The sequence below is a fragment of the Urocitellus parryii genome, chromosome 5 (assembly GCF_045843805.1).
Source record: "Urocitellus parryii isolate mUroPar1 chromosome 5, mUroPar1.hap1, whole genome shotgun sequence".
NCBI lineage: Eukaryota > Metazoa > Chordata > Mammalia > Rodentia > Sciuridae > Urocitellus > Urocitellus parryii.
Genome location: NC_135535.1, coordinates 89518804 through 89531855, shown reverse-complemented (window position 1 = coordinate 89531855; position 13052 = coordinate 89518804).

Genomic DNA, 13052 nt, shown 5'->3' with positions numbered 1-13052 from the left:
AATTGAGAAGTTTTTTCTGATGTATGTAGATGCTCCATTGTTTGGGGCATAAATATTTATGATTGTTATGTCTTGTTGATGTATAATTTCCTTAAGCAGTGTGAAATGTCCATCTTTGTCCCTTCTGATTAACTTTGGCTTGAAGACTACTTTATCTGATATAAGGATAGAAACCTTCACTTGTTGACAAGATCCATGTGAATGATATGTTTTTTCCCATCCTATACCTTCAGTATATGTGTTTTCCTATGAGGTGAGTCTCTTAGAGATAGCATATTATTGGGTCTTGTTTTTAAAATCAATATGCCAGTCTATGTCCTTTAATTGATGAGTTTAGGCAATTTATATTCAATGTTACTATTAAGATATGATTTTTTTAAGAAGGAGAGAGAGAGAGAGAGAGAGAGAGAGAGAGAGAGAGAGAGAGAGAGAGAATCTTTTTTTTTTTTTGTAGATGGACACAACACAATGCCTTTATTTTTATGTGGTGCTGAGAATCGAACATGGGTCCCGCTTGTGCTAGGCGAGTGCTCTACTGCTGAGCCACAATCCTAGCCCAAGATATGATTTTTACTTCCTGTCATTTTGATTTATTTCTGGCTTTTAATTTGAATCTGTTTCTCTATTGATTCATTGTTATTTTAGTGTAGTTCCTCACTTTGCTTGGTTTCACTTTGACTTTTCATTTCTTCATGAAATACCTTATTTGCGTATGTTTTATAGTGCAGGCTTTCTAGTTGTTAATTCTTTTAACTTTTTTTCTTATGTAAGGTTTTTATTTCATTGTCAATTTGAAGCTTAATTTTGCTGGGTATAGTATTCTTAGCTGGCATTTATTTTCTTTTTAAAATTTTTTTAATGAATGACAGTATGATGCATTTATGCACTTTGATATAGCATACATAGATAGGATATAATTTCTCATTTTTCTGAGTGTAAATGTTATAGAATTGCATTGGCCATACAGTCACCTATATACATAAAGTAATAATGTCTGTTTCATTCTACTATCCTTTCTATGCCCACAGCCTCTCTCCTCCCCTTCCTTCATTTCCCTCTACCTAATCAAAGGTAACTCTATTCTTCTCTACCCCCCCCCATTTATTGTGAATTAGCATCCACATATTAGACAAAACATTTGGCCTTTGGTTTGGGGGGACTGGCTTATTTTGCTTAGCATGATATTCTCCAATGCCATCCACTTACTGGCAAATGCCGTAATTTCATTCTTCTTTAAATATGAGTAATATTCCATTGAATATATATGCCACATTTTCTTTGTCCATTCATCTATTGAAGGACACCGAGGTTGGTTCCATAGTTTAGCTATTATAAATTGATCTGCTATAAATGGCTCCATTACTGTAGTATGATGATTTTAAGTCCTTTGGGTATAAACTGAGGAGTGGGATATCTATGTCAAATGGTGATTCCATTCCAGGTTTTTTGAGGAATCTCCATACTGCTTTCCATAGTGGTTGTACCAATTTTCAGTCCCATCAGTAATATATGAATATATCTTTTTTCCTACATCCTTGCCAATTTTTATTGTTTCCTGTATTCTTGATGATTGTTATTCTAACTGGATAGAAATAAAATCTTAGTCTCTAATTGCTAGAGACATTGAACACTTTTTTGTATATTTATTGATCAACTGTATTTCTTCTTCTGTGAAGTGTCTGTTCAGTTCTTTAGCCCATTTATTGATTTGGGTTATTTGGTTTTTGGGGTTTTTTTGAGTTCTTTATATATCCTACAGATTAGTGCTTTATCAGAAGTGCATTTGGTAAAGATTTTCTCCCAATCTTTAGGCTCTTTCCTTACATTATTGATTGTTTCCTTTGCTGAGAAAAAGCTTTTCAGAGTTTGATATATATTATTCCAAGACTTCCTTCCTAGATTTCAGCGTCTGGGTTGAGAGATCAGCTGAGATTTGGATTGGTCTCCCTCTAAATGTTACATGTAATTTTTCTCTAGTGGCTTTTAAAATTCTATTCTTATTCTGTATGCCAGCCATTTTCATAATAATGTGCCTTGGTATGGTCTGTTGTAATTTTGTATATTTGGGATGCTGTAAGCCTCCTGAATCTGATTTTCCATTTTGTTCTGTAAGTTTTGGAAACTTTCTGATATTATTTCATTGAAAAGACTGTGCATTTCCTTTGTTTGTATCTCTAAGCCTTTATATATCCCAATAAGTCTTAATTTGGCCTTTTTATGTTATCTCATATTTCTTGGAAGTTCTGTTCATTGTCTCTTAACATTTTTTTCCATGATCAACTTTGTTTTCAAGATTATATAGTTTGTCTTCATTGCCCGAAACTCTGTCCTCTAAGTGATCTAATTGGTTGGTGATGTTTTCAATTGAATTTTTAATTTGGTTTATTGATTCCTTCATTTCAAGAATTCCTGCTTATTCTTTTCCATCATCTCTATCTCTTTATTGAAGTGATCTTTTACTTCCTGTATTTTCTGATTTCACTTTTTATGCCATCTTTTACCTCACAGATCAGTTTACCTATGTGCATTCTAAACTTCTTCTCTGATATTTCTTCTACTGTGGTGTTGATGGATTGTGTTATCGGAGCATCTTGATTTGTCTGGTGGAATTTGTTCCCTTGCTTTTTTATATTGTTTGTGTGTCTACCCACCTAACAGTATGGATCGGAGGCAGTAGAGTTTCTACTCTGTGTACTTATAATTCCTGAATGTTTCTAATACCTCACTGTTTAGGGGGAGACAAATAATAACAACAACCAATGCAAAGAGTATATAGCATTAAACCAAATAGTTCCTACTATGAAAGTTACAATGTTAATTGTCACAATAAGCAAAAGATATGATCAGTTATTGCCTACAATAAAAATAGCAAGTTTGCAAAAGCATTTACAATTTCAAATGGTAGAAAAGGAGAAAACAGAAGTGATATAGGATGTGATGATTATGAGGGAGGAGGAGAAGAGATAGAAGTAAAAAATTTTTAAATGAGTGAAAGAATAATAGATATTGGCTGTTAGTGGAAGAAAAAAGAGAAAGAGAAGCAGGAGAAACAGTAAGAGAAAAATACAAATGTAAAGTAAAAATTACAAAAAATAAAAATAAAAGTATAAAACAAAAATAAAATATAATAATCAAATGTAGTCCTCTGATCCATGAAAAATAACTGGCTTCAAAAATGCTTGAAATGAGAAAAAACAAATATGGATATGTATAAATGTCCATATGTCTTTAAGATCATGATTAAATTGAGAAAAAAAGGGAGAAAAGTAAGAAGAAAAAAATGAAAAAAAAAAAAAACTTGATGAAAAGTTTAAAAATTCTTTTAGTTGGAGTTCAAAAAGTCCCAGCTTCTCTTCTCAGCAGTTTTAGGTGCATGATGCTTCAACCTCATATTGCTGAAGTGAGAGAGGTAATCTCACAGGTGGAATTTCTGGAGGCAGAGTTTAGGCTTACGTGGATTCCATGCTCTTTGCTGAATGCCAACTTGTCTGGAGACTTTAAATCAGTGCACCTCCAGTGCCCAGTAATTGCTGGTTCACTCTAGAAGACTGTACCCCAGGGATCTCACCTGGGTTCCACTTGTGTGGTGGAGGAGACAATTCTTAGTCCCCTATGTCACCTGTGGCCCCCATGTTTTCTGATTTTGGGTTTTGTATCCAAACTCAATCACTCCTGCCCTGCTCTTCTCAATTCCTGGTCAGATGTATCTCTACCAGCTGGTCCTGCAAACAGCCAGATTGGAGGGAAAGGGGTAGAGCTGGTTGGGTTTTCATAACCAGTTGTCCCCTATGTAAATATCTCTCTGTGTTTGATTCATTCTCTCTCTCTCTCTCTCTCTCTCTCTCTCTCTCTCTCTCTCTCTCTTTAAAGATTTCATATACTACATTGTTTATTGCCAAAGAGAATTTTTTTATGGTTACAGTGCTTTAAAAAAGGGTGAGAGAAATATGAACAAACCTCACAGGGAGTTTGATTTTCTCTTGGTCACTTAAAAACACTTTATTTTGTTCAGTGTGTGTATACTGAACCTCTGTTTCAGGCCAAAGTTGGGTTTGTCAGAAATTGGCTCCCACAGCTGCTGGCCTCTGTGCCACAGCTGCAAAATGGTTCCTTCCTTTGTCTTCTGCACACCACTGGGAGTAATAGCAGCCTCTTTCCCCACAAAGGTATAGTGCAGCACAACTTTTATAGTTGAGCAATATCCCTGATCTCTAAATGATCCATACTCAGACATGCCTCTTTCCTCCTAAAAATGCAGGTTCCTTTAATTCTCTTACCCCTTCATTTTCCTCAGGGAAAATGAGGTGTTTACAGCCTAGCCACAGCAGCAGCTGTGCTGCTGGAGATTTCTTTCTTGTTTTATTATATCTAAACTCCTGAGTCCCTGATATGCTTTGAATGTCCAGTTTTAAATACCAGTAAAGCTCCCCCTCCCTTTCTTGTTCACCCACCTTGCTGAGAAGCTCCTGTCTGCTTTCTAGATTTCATGCCATGAAGCAGCCAGGAAAGTGACCATCTCTATTCCATCATCTTGAAAAATCCCCCTAAAAATACCTTTCTACTTTCTGGTTACCATGTCTTAAGCTGCTTTCCTTTGCCATACCTTTCTGCCATGATGTTCTTCCTCACTGTGGGCCCAGAGCTATGGAGTCAACCCATATTGAACTGAACCTCTGAAACTGAGCTGGAATAAACTTTTCTGCCTCTATATTGTTCTTGTCACATGACCAAAAAAAGGTACCTAAAACAGAAATTGTTACTGAGAAGTGGGGTTGTTGCTGTGACTAACCTGACCATGTGGTTTAAAGGTCTTTGGAGCTTGTTTGTCTGAACAGAAATTTTGAAAAGTTTAGAGATGAAAGCAGGATCAACTTTAGAATGTTGTAATGCTTAATGAATAATTCTTGTGGGAGATCAGAAGACCAGAATGCTGATGGGAGTGTGGACAGTAAAGATTGGGCTCATGGAGTTTCAAAGAAGAAGGACTCTATTGGAAATTGGACTAGAGGCCATTTGTATTATATTCTGGAAAAGAGATTGCCTACATTTTTCCCATGTCCTGAACCTTTTTGTGAGGTTGAATTTAAAGATGATGTAGTAATAAATCAGGCAGAAGGAATTTCAAGACAGCATAGTATTCTGGGCTGGCATGGGTATTGCTTGTGGCTTTAAGCCAAGATTGCTGTGATAATCAGAACCAAAAATATCTGAAAATTTTGAAGTTTGGCTAGAAAACTGTGAGTAAAACTGGGGCTGAGGAAGTTGCTGTTATTAAAGATATTATAGCTACTAAATAATGCTAAGTACTTTACTCAGAAACGATAGGAAAGATGGCTTAAAGGCATCTCAGAAGTTGCAAGGCCATACCCATTACAGGCTCAAAGGCATAAAGGAAAAATTTCCTTTGATAAGAGGGGCACACTGCTTACACAAGGGGGGCCTCAGAAGCTTTTTCCCATAATGCTCAGATACCCAGGTACTTAGAGGCTGCTTCAGTTGTCATCCCAGGAGGCTTGCCTTAAGATAGCAAGAGACCTTGGCATCAACCATGTGGTGTTGGTTCTTCAGGAATGAAGAATGCTGGAGTTTGGGGGTCATGAAGATTTCACTGAGATTTCAAAGGAAGACCTGGGAGGCCAGGAAAAGTGGAGCAGAGTCGGAGTCCCTATGCTCTGTCCCTGAAAAGTTGATGCATGAAGATGTGAGAAGGAAGCCAAAGCTACAAAGGAGACCTGAAATTAACAAAAATCCAGTAACATGGGACATCTTCCATAGAAAACTGTGGTAACTGAGCAGAGACAAGCCATGAGAGAAGCCATGTGGGCTGAAACCAGCAAGGACATGAAAGTGAAGCTTCACAATCTCTTTGGAAAGAATATCACAATATCATGTGCCCCAGATGCTAGATATGGAGCTATAGGATGTTCAACTGGATTTTGTGTGACCAGCTGGATTTTGATCTTTCTTTGGTCCCAAATTTTCTATGTCCCTATTTCTCTCTTGTGAAATGAAACATTTACTCTATGCCATTATATACTGAATAATGACTTGCTTTTGATCTTTACAAGGGACAACATTCACGAGTTCACTTTACTCTCAGATGAGATTTTGGACTTGGACTTTTGCCTAATGCTGGAACTATTATGAGAATGGGATTCTTGGAAGTGGACTAAACGTATATTGCTTTATGAGGTGGGCATGAATTTGGGGGGGCAAGGTTGGAATGTTATAGTTTAAATATGAGGGTCTTGTGAAGAGCTGTGACAGAAAATGGGAGAGCAGTAACTGAGACTTGGGGTCTCTGATGACTTCACACCTGAGGCAAACCTACTGCCTGGGAATGTTTCTGTGCAAGGCACAGGATGCCTAGCTGGTAATGCCCTGCCTGAGGAGGCTCTGTGCAAGAGTCTTAGCAGCTTTGACCTTGATCTCAGGCATATAGCTCCCAGGGATAGAGGAATTATCATGCTAGGCAACAACAATGTTTCATCAGCTCTGCTACTCTTGAGCCTGACTGACTGCTTAAGAGTAAATTTAAACAATGGGCTTCCTTGAGTGCTACACAAAGCTCCTATCATTGCACGTTTCAACTATGAAAAAGCTGCACAGATGTTTGTAGTTCTGTGACTTTCCTGAATACAAAGAATAATGCTTGTATAGTCTGTAACCTGATAATGACACATATATAAATAAAGATTGTTGGCATAACCCTTTAGATTTGCTTCTACATCAGAGAGCAGCCCTCTAATTGGTCCCAGCTATTTCATCTTCATAGTTGTGAGAGTCTTTCTTTTCTAATTCCCTATCACCTCTTGCTGGTACCACAAGTTTGGCCATGTAGTATCCATCAGTGTCCCCCAAAAGCTCAGGTATGATACAGTGTACTACCTTGTGCTATACTTCAAATCCAGAGGCAAACTGCTGGATAAATTTCTTTGGAGAAATGCAGTTTTTTCAAGATAGAAGGTAATGCATTTTACTCAAAGTCTACAATCTCATCTAAAAATAAATACCTTCAAAGAAACATTCAGAATGATGATTGACCCCAAATATTGGTACTGTGGCCTGGCTAAGTTCATACATAAGATTGACCATTACTTGGTATAAAAAGGACATCCACAATGGAGCATCCTGGTATAAGCATCAGAACTGAACAGGGTGAGGAAGAATCCCTATGTCATGAGGAATGTGGTCTCAGGGCAGAGGTCTGATGTAAGATATTTGAATCTGAATAGGGTGAGAGGATGTCCTAGAGGGAGGGCATCCCAATACAGAGTTAGTTTCACATAGGTTAAATGAGACATCTGTAAGAAAAGGAGTATGGTGCCAGCAATGGAAGACTGGGTGGCACCATTAATGGGAGATTGGATGACAATACCATATGCCTTAATTACTTTGTCTTCTAGTTCCTAACTTCTGATAATAGACTTCATCACCTTTGTCCTTCTTCAAGATTGCTTTGTTTTTTATTGGCCCTTTATGTTCAATATAAAGGATAAAATAATTTTGTCAATTTCCACATTTCAAAAAATATTAGAGTTTTGACTATTCTGGGTCTCTTACTTTTTCCAAATGAATTTCATGATTGCTTTTTCTAGTTCTATGAAGAATGTCATTGGTATTTTAATAGGAATTGCATTAAATCTTTATAATGCTTTCAGTGGTATGCCTATTTTGATAATATTAATTCTGCCTATCTAAGAACATAGAAAATTTTTCCATCTTCTAAAGTCTTCTTCAATTTCTTTCATTAGTATTCTGTAGTTTTCATAGTAGAGGTCTTTCACCTCTTTTGTGAGATTGATGCCCAAGTATTTTTTTGAGACTATTGTGAATGGGGTAGTTTTACTAATTTCTCTTTCAGTTGATTCATCACTGATATAAAGGAATGCATTTGATTTACATATTTAATTTTATATCCTGCTACTTTGAATTCATTTACTAGTTTTAGAAATTTTCTGGTGCAATATTTTGGATCTTCTATATATGGAATCATAGTTTGAGTTCTTCTTTTCCTATTGTTGCTGAGGGCCATTGCCAAGTAGGAATGATGCATCGAAATTTCCTTGCCAGCGTACCTCATGCTGCTTAGAGGACATTCGGTGGGACATTGCATGTATGCTTTAGTAAGGTGACCTTGCTCAAAGACCAGGGCGGATCCGGGTTTAGAGCTGATCAGGTTTGAGGAAGTTTCCCGCTCCTTGAGTTTAAGGCGTTCCCGGTTTATGACAATAGGGGTTTTAGGGAAGTTGGAGGTTGAAGATTATTGCTGCTGTACCATTATTAGACCCATCAGTGAATATATTTGGAGCATTCACGATAGGTGTTTTTCTTGTCATTTTAGGAAAAACTACAGGATGCTTAGACCAAAAAGACAACAAAGGATTAGATGGTAAATGATTATCAAATGAAACATTCGATTTACACATGATTATTGCCCATGTATTTAACTCATTAGCTAACTCATCAATTTGGTCCATAGTATATGGAGTAATAATTTTATTGGGAGAAATTCCAAACACTCCCTTTGCTGCTCTTATTCCTTTGAGTATTAATTGTCCTACAGCCTCAGGATACCTAGTAAGAATAGTGTTAGGAGAATAAGATAAATGTATCCACAATAATGGACCTTCCGCCAAAATACTCCTGTAGGAATATTTTTTGTTGGTAGTACAATAAATAATAAAGGCAAACTTATATCAATTCTATCTAGATGCATTTCCCTATATGTTTCAATAATTTTTAATGCCTTTCTAGCTTTAGGAGTTAACATTCGGGGTGAATTTGGATCTGATGGACCTTTTAGAGTATCAAATAAAGGTCCCAACTCTCCTGTTGGTATGCCTAGATAAGGCCTTATCCAATTTATATCTCCCAATAACTTTTGAAAGTCGTTAAGTGATTTGAGTTGACCTACTCGTATTTGAATTTTAGGTGGACGGACCATGGTTGAGGATAATAGAACTCCTAAATAATTAATTGGAAAATTTAATTGTACTTTGTCTATTCCTATCTCTAGATTATAATTTTTTAACAAGTTTGTAAGTGTGGCATAACATTCCAGCAATGTGTTTTTATCTTTATATGCTAGTAATACATCATCAATATAGTGAAATATTTTTAGTTCAGGATTTTGATTTCTAAGTGGCTGGATTGCTTTATTAACATAGATTTGACACAGTTGGACTGTTAGCCATTCCTTGAGGGAGTACTTTCCATTCATATCTCTCATCAGGACCTTCATGATTTAATGCAGGGATAGTAAATGCAAAACGTGGACTATCCTCGGGATGAATTGGAATCGAAAAAAAGCAATCTTTAACGCCAAGGTCGAGGGTTCGTTCCCCGTACGGGCCACCAAATGCCAAAGTCTCGGCTTGGCACTGAATCACGAGCCACCACACACCTTGTAGATTCAAACAGCAATCCTTTATTCCCGAACTCACACCGGCCTCTACAAACACGTTCAGGGGCAATCCAAAATCTGCCCGCCCAATTCACCTACTCCACGAGGCTTTTTCCAAATCCCATTTGAATCTCACGAGAACTCAACGGGAACAAGCAGCAGGAACACCCTAATCCCAGCAGAAATAATCTTCAACCTCCAACTTCCCTAAAACCCCTATTGTCTTAAACCGGGAAGGCCTTAAACTCAAGGAGCGGGAAACTTCCTCAAACCTGATCAGCTCTAAACCTGGATCTGCCCTGGTCTTTGAGCAAGGTCACCTTACTAAAGCATACATGCAATGTCCCACCGAATGTCCTCTAAGCAGCATAGGGTACGCTGGCAAGGAAATTTCGATGCGTCATTCCTACTTGGCAATGGCCCTCAGCATATTGTAACCTTTTAATTTCTTTCTTCTGTCTAATTGCCTTGGCTAGAGTTCCGAGGATGATGTTGAATAGAAGTAAGTGGTGAAAGAGGGCATCATTGTCCTGTTCCAGTTTTTACAGGGAATGCTTCCAATTTTTCTCCATTTAGAATGATGTTGGCCTGGGGTTTAGCATAGGTAGCTTTTACAATGTTGAAGTATGTTCCTACTATCCCTAGATTTTCTAGGGAAAAACTTTATATGAAGGAGTGCTGTATTTTGTCAATGCTTTTTCTCCATCTATTGAGATAATCATTTGATTCTATTGATGTGATAAATTAGCAAGGAGAGTGAGGCAAGAGGCATCACAACACCAGACCTTAAACTACAGAGCTGTAGTAATAAAAACAGCTGAGTATTGGCACCAAAATACACACAGAAACCAATGGTAAAGAATAGAAGACACAGAAACAAACCCACATAAATGTAGTTATCTCATACTAGACAAAGGAACCAAACACATTCACTGGAGAAAAGATAGCCTATTCAACAAATGGTGCTGAGAAAATTAGAAATCCATATGTAACAAAATAAAATTAAACCCCTATCTCTCACCATGCATGAAACTCAATTCAAAGTGGATCAAAGACTAAAGCACTAGAACAGAGACCCTGTGCATAATGGAAGAAAAAGTAAGCCCAAATCTTCACCATGTTGACTTAGGATCTGACTACCTTAACAAGACTCCCAAAGCACAAGAAGTAAAATCAAGAATCAATAAATGGGATGAATTCAAACTAAAAGCTTCTTCTCAGCAAGGAAACAATCAATAACATGAAGAGAGAGCCTACAGAATGGGAGAAAAATCTTTATCACATGCACCTCAGATACAGTATAAATCTCCAGGTTATATAAAGAACTCAAAAAACAAATAGCCTAATCGATAAATGGGCAAAGGAACTGAACAGACACTTCACAGAATAAGAAATACAATCAGTCAACAAATATATGAAAAATTATTCAACATCTCTATCAAATAGAGAAATGCAAATTAAAATTACTTGAGATTTCATCTCAACTCCAGTCAGAATGGCAATTATCAAGAATACAAGCAACAAAAAATGTTGGTGAGGATATGAGGCAAGAGGTACCCTCATACATTGCTAGTGGGACTGCAAATTAGTGCAACCATTACTGAAAGTAGTATGGAGATTCCTCAGGAAACTTGAAATAGAACCACCATTTGACCCAGATATCCCACTCCTTGGTTTATATCCAAAGAACTTAAAGTTAGCATAGTATAGTGTCACAGTCCCATCAATGTTTATTGTTCAACTCACAATAGCTAAATATGGAACCAACCTAGCTGATCTTCAACAGATGAATGGATAAAAGAAACTGTGGTATATATACACAATTGAATGTTACTCAGCCTTAAAGAAGAATGAAATTATCAAATCTGCAGGTAAATGGATGAAGCTGGAGAATAGCTAAGCAAAATAAGCTAATCCCAAAACACCAAAGGTTGAATGTTTTCTCTGATATGCAGAATTTAATTGACAATGGGGATGGGGGCTAGGGAAGAATAGAGGTATTTTGGATCAGATAGAGGAAAGTGAAGGTTAGGAAGAAGGTATAGGGGTAGGAAGGTTAGTAGAATGAAATCAGACATTATTACCCTATGTGCATATATGACTACATGACCAGTGTGAGTGTACATCATGTACAATTAGAAGAATGAGGAGTTATACTCCATTTATGTATGATGTGTCAAAGAGCATTCTATTGTTACATATAGCTAATTAGAAAAAAAAATTAAAGCTCATCTATAAAGGCCACATACAAATTTCAACCATGTGACATTCTGAGAAGGGTAAAAGTAACCCATAAAAAATATTAGTACTTGCTGGGGACTTTGGGGAGGAAAGATGAACACTCATGGCACAGAGTATTTTTAGGGCAGTGAAACTTTTCTATATGATTCTGTAATGGTGGATACGTATGATTATAAGTTTGTGCCAACCCATAGAATGTATAATTCCAAGGGTGAATTCTAAACTATAGATTTTTAGTGAAAATGATATATTAATATCAGTTGTAACAAACTTTTTAAAAAGTAATAGGGTTTTGCTTGAAATTACTCTGAACACATTGATAAATATTTGAAGAACTGACATCCTTTCAGGATTTTTAAATAGTATGACTGTCTTTGTTGAAAGGATGTCAGTTATTCAAATAAGGAGCATGATATAAGTCTTAATTTCTCTGAAAAAATGTTTTATAGTTTGATGGTAGAGTTGTTAGATACCTGTTAAAAGATTTATTCATTGTATTTTGATGTGTGTGTGTGTGTTTTGTGTGTGTGTGTGTGTGTGTGTGTGTGCGCGCGCTTGCCATTAAGTACCAAGGATCTTTATTTATTCTCAGTTCTGAAATGGAGTCCTCATACCTTGCTGGTGGAACTGCAAATTAGTGCAACCTTTACTGAAAGTAGTACCTGAGTCTGTGACTCAGATAATATGCCACTATTTGAAAATAAAAGGTCCGACCAGCCCCAGTCTTCCCAAGTCTTTAGTCACAAGATCATACTTCATTCACCACACAAGATAATCATGCTGAAGAATTAAGGAGGTACACTGAAGATAAAAGCAAAAAAGGAATAATCTTACAAGCAGATCATTCTAGTTACTTAAAAGGTTAAGTTTCAGATTAATTTACAGAGTAGTGACAAAACTATTTAGTCTCAGTGAAAACAAAGACAGTCATACCATTTCAAAAAGATCAATTCAGAAATCCTAATTTAGGCAAGCATGCAAAATTCAGAATATTAAAAAAATGCAAGGCCTGGATGCACAAATACACTCAGGTGAATTGCAAACAGAAAGGGACATTTGAGGGATCAGCATGGACCAGTTCTCTCTTTCTATGAATGGGGAAAGTGAGCAGACACAAACTGACAAAGCTCATGTGGTGACATCAGGTGCACACAGATCTAACTCCTGGTGCCATCTGCAACCCCATATACTTAAAATAAGGATATAATACCCAGAAGACAGAAGCCCACTAATTTAAATAAAAGATTTTAGGACTGATACAGAGGTAGGAGGTAAAGTTAACACAGCACAGTAGCACACCTCACATTTCAGAGATGAAATGAACTCTCAAAGATTTAATGCTCCATTTTCTCAAACAATAAAGTTTCTATCCAATTTGCTGATTTATAGTAAAATGTACTAGCTT